We start from the raw sequence: 6,178 nt of genomic DNA, 5'->3' as shown, positions 1-6,178 counted from the left end.
GGAATTAAGTTTAGGTTATATGTTAAGGTTTAGGTTATAGGTTAAGGTTTAGGTTTAGGTTTAGGTTTAGGTTATAGGTTTTGGGATTTGAGAATAGGTTTAGGGTAAGGTTATAAGTTTAGGTTTAAGAAATTGGGATTAGGTTCGGGTTCGCGTTTAGGTTTGGGTTTTCAAGTTTAGGTTTAGGTTTTGGTTAGGGAGTTAAGATTAGGATTAGGTGTAGGTTTAGGTTTAGGGATTTGAGAATACATTAAGGTTTAGGTTTAGGAAATTGGGTTCGAGTTCGAGATCGAGTTTACGTTTGGGTTTTAGGTTTAGGTTTAGGTTATATGTTTAGGTTATAGGTTATAAGTGTAGGTTTAGGTTTAGGTTTTAGGTTTAGGTTATAGGTTTAGGTTTAGGTTTAGGTTAAGGTTTAGGTTTAGGTTATAGGTTTTGGAATTTGAGAATAGGTTTAGGTTATAAGTATAGGTATAGGTTTAAGTTTTATGTTTAGGTTAAGGTTATAGGTTTAGGTTTAGGTTTAGGTTAGGTTATAGGTTAAGGTTTAGGGAATTGAGTTTAGGTTATAAGTTATAGATTAAGGTTTAGGTTATAGGTTAAGGTTTAGGTTTAGGTTTAGGTTATAGGTTATAGGTTATGGGTTTAGGTTTAGGTTTAGGTTTAGGTTTAGGTTATAGGTTAAATAGGTTTAGGTTATAGGTTTAGGGATTTGAGAATAGGTTTAGGTTATAGGTTATAGGTTATAGGTTATAGGTTTAGGTTTAGGTTTAGGTTTATGTTTAGGTTTAGGTTATAGGTTTAGGGATTTGAGAATAGGTTTAGGTTATAGGTTTAGGTTTAGGTTTGGGTTTAGGTTATAGGTTTAGGTTAAGGTTATAGGTTAAGGTTAAGGTTATAGGTTTAGGTTAAGGTTAAGGTTATAGATTTAGGTTTAGGTTAGGTTATAGGTTTTTGGTTAAGGTTTAGGTTATAGTTATCAATTTTGGGATTTGAGAATAAGTTTAGGTTATAAGTATAGGTTAAGGTTTAGGGAATTGAGTTTAGGTTATAGGTTCAGGTTATATGTTATAGGTTATAGGTTTTGGTTAAGATTTAGGTTATAGGTTTTGAGATTTGAGAATAGGTAGGTTATAAGTATAGGTTTAGGTTAGGATGTAGGTTAAAGTTTAGGGAATTGAGTTTAGGTTATAGGTTTAGGTTATAGGTTATAGGTTTAGGTTAAGGTTTAGGTTGTAGTTATAGGTTTTGAAATTTGAGAATAGGTTTAGGTTATAAGTTAAGGGTGTGGTCCCTACAAATACTGATATAAACACGGCCTGCGCCAATTGGTCAGGCCATTCCAATGCTGTCCATAGGAAATGGTCAGCTTCATCATGGTCATAATAGCGGTTCCCACCTTCCAGGGACCCCTGCTCAGCATCCGGATAGCTCTGACGCATATCCGGGTTTGCTCCATTAATTTCAAGCAAATACATAAACACGGCCTGTCCAAATGGCCAGGCCCCTCCAATGCTGTCCATAGGAAATGGACAACTTCATCGTGGTCATAACAGCGTTCCCACCTTCTAGGGACCCCCGCTTAACATCCAGATAGCTCCGACACACATCCGGGTCTGCTCCATTAATTTCAAGTAAATACATAAACACGGCTTGTCCAAATGGCCAGGCCCCTCCAATGCTGTTCATAGGAAATGGACAGCTTCATCATGGTCATAATAGCGGTTCCCACCTTCTAGGGACCCCCGCTCATCCGAATAGCTCTGATGCACATCCGGGTCTGTTCCATCAATTTCGAGCTAATACATTTAAAAACAACATAAATATATCTGAAAGCATCTGGATACCTGGGGAAGGCCTCCCATATTTGTATTGTTGGTTACTCATCCCTTTGTCTACAAGCCACAATCGACCAACAATTTCTATCGCTACCTTTACTCTGAAACCAACACAAATATAACTGGGAAACAATATAAGGAATAAGAAAAAATGAATTTACCTGTACACATCATTAAATGTTTCCCTATAAGGAGGTGATATTATATCTTTGATAGCCACAACCTGTATGATAGAGAAAAATGCAACCGATACAGTCTGTTACAATTCAAAGGAGAAAAAAGATTTGTGGCTGCACCGATATTCTAGTACATTACAAACGGCTACCTACGTACCCAAAAAGTCAAATTTGGATCAAGCCACTACGTAGTTCTTTTTAATTAACCAAGTTACTAAAGGTCATAAATTTCATATTTAATAAAGTATCATTGAACGTTGTCTCAAATCGTTTCTGGTTGGGATTTGAGAATATGTTTAGGTTAAGGTTATAAGTTTAGGTAAAAGTTATAAATTTAGGTTATAGGTTAAGGTTTAGGTTATAGGTTAAGGTTTAGGTTATAGGTTATAGGTTAAGATTTAGGTTAGGTTTTAAGTTTAGGTTAAGGTTATAGGTTTAGGTTATAAGTGTAGGTTATAGGTTTAGGTTTAGGTTAGGTTATAGGTTAAGGATTAGGGAATTGAGAATAGGTGTAGCTTTAGGTTAATTAAATCAGGTTCAGGTTCGGGTTTAGGTTTAGGTTATAGGTTTTGGGATTTGAGAATAGGTTTAGGTTATAAGTATAGGTTTAGGTTAGGGTGTAGGTTAAGGTTTAGGGAATTGAGTTTAGGTTATAGGTTTTGGTTATAGTTATAGGTTTTGGGATTTAAGAATAGGTTTAGGTTTAAGAATTTAGGTTCAGGTTCAGGTTTATGTTCGGGTTTAGGTTGTAGGTTTCGGTTTAGGTTATAGGTTTAGGTTATAGGTTAAGGGTGTGGTACCTACAAATACAGATATAAACACGGCCTATCCAAATGGCTAGGCCACTCCAAAGAATAGCCACCAGCAAGAGGAAGCACTTGGATCTCTTCTAAAAGAAATGGGGCTGACTTAGTGAAAATTGAGAAAGAATCAAATTCCTATGAACTACGAGTTCATCCTAATACCTTAGCTAGGGTGCAAAATAATTGGGTAAAATCGTCAATTTTTCTCTCAGTCAAAAATTTCCATCTTTGGATCATAAATGCAGTAATCATTAAGAAAATATTATTATCTTAGTTGGGAAAATAAATATTATTATCTTAGTTTAGATCTTGGCCATCCACATGCAAGCACAAGTGCCAATTTCACGTGTGCAAGAGATCCAAACTTTCCATCAGGTGGGGCACACTGATTAGATGTAATCACTAAAAATTCAGGACATTTCACTCTTCAGGTAGGCCAAAATGAACAAAATAAATGAATAACTAATTTTTTTTTAGTTAGCCAGAGGTTTATTTTGTACCTAATAGCTCATTTTTTAGCACAATGGCCTAATTTAAGGGAGAAGATTTGGTCATATTGTCCCACATTATGTAGAGCTATGATATCCCACTTGAGTATCATATAGGCCCATGGGCAATCCAAATTGTCAGATATGATGGACCTCACCATCAAGGGCTGTTCATAAAAAATTCTGGAATATCCTAGCTAGAGAACATCTTGGTATTTTTCTTAATCACTAAAGATTAAAAGTGGAGTAGTAAAAGTAAGGAAATAACATCCTGATAATAATTTATCTGCATGAAAGTAATTCTAAAAAAATTAGCATTTATCTACAATGATGTAAGAGAATGGTATGGTCAAATCTGTAAGCCCTAAAATCCCCAAATTTGTAAGCCCTAAAATCCCAAAATCTGTAAGCCCTAAAATTCGTAAAATCTATAAGCCCTAAAATCTCCAAATCTGTAAGCCCTAAAATCCCCAAATCTGTAAGCCCTAAAATCCCTAAAATCTGTAAGCCCTAAAATCCCTAAAATCTGTAAGCCCTAAAATCTCTAAATTTGTAAGCCTTAAAATCCCCAAATCTGTAAGCCCTGAAATCCCCAAATCGAAAGGGGAAGTGAGATAGACAGAGATGAAGGAAGAGAGATCGAGAGAGAGTACCTTCGATTTGATGGTAGCTGTTGTTGACAATCAGGGACGAGTGGCCTCTTGTGATGGTAGCTGTTGTTGATGGAGGTTGGGTAGCCATGCATTGGGATGAGATCCGCTGCTACCGTAGATGGAGAAGACTATGGACATCATCGGTGGATGATGGGTTAGGGTTTGGAGTAGAAAGAGGAGGGCGAGAGAGAGGAGAGGGGGACGTGGATTAACTACTGATAGGTTGAGAGAGGGGGACGCGGATTAGCCACTGACAGGTTGAGAAAGAGAGAGAGATGGAGAAGAGGAGGGCGAGAGAGAGAGGAGAGGAGGACGCGGATTAGCTACCGACGAGAGAGAGAGAGTGTAATAACCCAAATAAATCTTGACCGTCAAATTTTAACCATTGATCAATGTACCCAATTAGTCTGATATGATCGTCGATCTACAAGATCAATTGGTTCAATCTCAACCATTTATTTGGACATATCCAATCCAACTGCTCATTAACTAATGAATCCAACCGTACAATTATCCATCCATATACATCATCCATGTACCATCAAATACATCACAACCACACACATGCACAAACACATCATGCACATCCATCCATCTATCCATACATCCATCCGTCCATCTATTGATCCATCCATCCATCTACATCATCACAACCATAGCTTAATACTGGACACCGTGTATAACAATTTCATTCATCTACATACATGTGGCACACATGAGATACATGGTGCACATGCACACTAGAATTCTCACCATGAACACCTATTTCATACACACCTCTTATACATGTGGCACACATGCACCACATACATCACATGCACCTGATGTCCATACACGTGACACACATAGCACATGTGAAATGTACAACCGGTGGTGCATGTAAACCAGAGAACGTGTAGCACATGTTTTAAATAGACAAATAAAGAAGAAGAAAGAGAAACGGTAAGAGAGTAGTAAGAGTCACTCTCCCTTACATGTGTTAAATATGTGAATGAAGAGGCTATAAAAGGGAGGCATGAGATATAGAAAAGGAACGTGAGGTGAGGTGAGGTATTGTGATGTGAGAAGAGAGAGAGAGAGAGAGAGAGAGAGAGAGAGAGAGAGAGAGAGAGAGAGAGAGAGAGAGAGAAGAAAGGGGTTGCTGGACATTCACATTGGAAAGAGAGGGAGAGATAGAAGAGAGAGAAAAAGGAAAGAAAGAAAAGAGGAGAGAGAAAAAGGAAGAGAGAGGAAGAAAAAGAAAAGAAAAGAAAAGAAAAAAAGAATTTTTTTTTTAGAAAAAGTGAGTTTCTCTCACTTGATATTTATTTATTTATTTATTTTTCTTATAATAAATTCCACTTGTTTTATTTATTAAATATTATTATGCAAATAATTCAATAATTATGCATTTTTCTCTTATTGATTTATTTAATTGATTCATAGTTTGTTATGTTTATTTAACATGATATTTTTTGTAGTTCTCTTCATTTTAACATGATATTTTTTGTAGTTTCTCTTATTCATTTTTTCTTTGAATTTACATTGAAACATTTTTTTTATTAAATCTCCTCATTTTTTGTTTTGCCCAAATATGTATTGTATTTTTATACGGTTTTATTCATATTACATGAGATTATTTTGAAACCTGTGTTGAGAATACTCACTAGGCTTCGCAGCTTACCCTGTTGGGATTTTAAAATTTCAGGATCGGGATCACATGGAGGAGCTTAAAGAGATTTTCTTTTATTTATTTTTGTTTCATTACCAATTTCTAAATAAGTGTAATAAACATTTAGTATAACAACATTACGATGACATGTGTTTGATGATAATCTTGAATAATCGGAACATTGACATTTTTCTTTAAATAAATGTTTGATTATTCAATTTTTGGATAGTTATGTTTTATGAATGAGGTTATTTTTTCAATATATGTGTGAAATATGAAATATAAACATACAAAACATAAGTCATGCCTGTGAGTACGGAATCGGGGTCGAATATACCCAGGTGCCGGATTTCGGGGCGTGACAGAGAGAGAGAGAGAGAGAGAGAGAGAGAGAGAGAGAGAGGGAGAGCGGATTGCGTATTGAGTTACTCAGTACGCTTTTATCATACTGAGTAAACTCAGTTGGGCCCACTATGAATTTATGTGCTTTATCCACACCGTCCATCCATTTTTAATGCTAATTTTAGGGGTTGATCCCAAAATTGAAGTAGATCCAAAGCTCAAGTGGA

The 6,178-nt window shown here is 36.0% G+C and overlaps 1 long non-coding RNA gene across 1 annotated transcript; it reads right to left on the bottom strand.

The window, feature by feature from the left end:
- Positions 1-1,844: 1,844 nt before the first annotated feature.
- LOC131225251 (uncharacterized) lies at positions 1,845-2,211 on the bottom strand. Its single transcript, XR_009161268.1, has 2 exons — positions 2,000-2,211; positions 1,845-1,939 (listed from the first exon to the last, which is right to left on the bottom strand). It is a non-coding gene; the product is annotated as an uncharacterized LOC131225251 (long non-coding RNA).
- Positions 2,212-6,178: the final 3,967 nt, after the last annotated feature.

Source organism: Magnolia sinica, chromosome 14, assembly GCF_029962835.1.
Source record: "Magnolia sinica isolate HGM2019 chromosome 14, MsV1, whole genome shotgun sequence".
NCBI lineage: Eukaryota > Viridiplantae > Streptophyta > Magnoliopsida > Magnoliales > Magnoliaceae > Magnolia > Magnolia sinica.
The sequence above is the reverse complement of the archived record's forward strand: the minus strand, read 5'-3'. Positions and strand labels throughout refer to the sequence as shown.